General features: G+C 68.6%; 1 protein-coding gene across 6 annotated transcripts in view; it reads left to right on the top strand.

Moving 5' to 3' along the window:
- The window catches only part of GGNBP2 (gametogenetin binding protein 2), a 29794-nt gene continuing 29373 nt past the window's right edge, over positions 1–421 (top strand). For 4 of the 6 annotated variants that reach the window (XM_014531550.1, XM_014531530.1, XM_014531539.1 and 1 more), the window contains exon 1: positions 7–158. The gene's annotated coding sequence lies outside the window, so the exon portion shown is untranslated. Of the gene's footprint in view, positions 159–421 lie in introns of all 6 variants that reach the window. The other 2 variants (XM_005858543.2, XM_005858542.2) reach the window with 1 other exon arrangement.

Below are 421 nucleotides of genomic sequence, written 5' to 3'. Positions count from 1 at the left end.
GCTGATACCGGAGGGGAAACGGCATTCGGCGCCGCACTCCCGCCCAGGCTGGTCCTGACGCGGGCCTCTTCAGCCGGTAACGGGGAGCAAAGGTGGGGGTCAGGGAGGCGACCACGAAAACGGTGAAGGTCAGAGCCCAGAGGCCTTTTCCGAGAACGGTGAGGAAAGGGTCTGAACCTTCCTCCTCGGACTCCGCAGAGCCGAGGCGGGGTCTACCCCTCCCAGGGGCGGGGTCGCACTGGACAACTGCAGCCCAGGGGACTGGCTGGGCGGGGCGCGCCAAGAAAGAGGGAGAACGGGGTCAGCTTTGGGCTTCCCGACGACGGGGAGCGGGCATTGGGTGGTGGGTCCTGGAGCCAGGGCCCCGGTGACGGGCTGGGGAGGCCCCGAGGCCGCAGAGTCCCTGCCTCCTCTCCTTTGG

The sequence above is a fragment of the Myotis brandtii genome, unplaced genomic scaffold, assembly GCF_000412655.1.
Source record: "Myotis brandtii unplaced genomic scaffold, ASM41265v1 scaffold120, whole genome shotgun sequence".
Lineage (NCBI taxonomy): Eukaryota > Metazoa > Chordata > Mammalia > Chiroptera > Vespertilionidae > Myotis > Myotis brandtii.
This window is presented reverse-complemented; position numbering and strand designations above follow the sequence as displayed.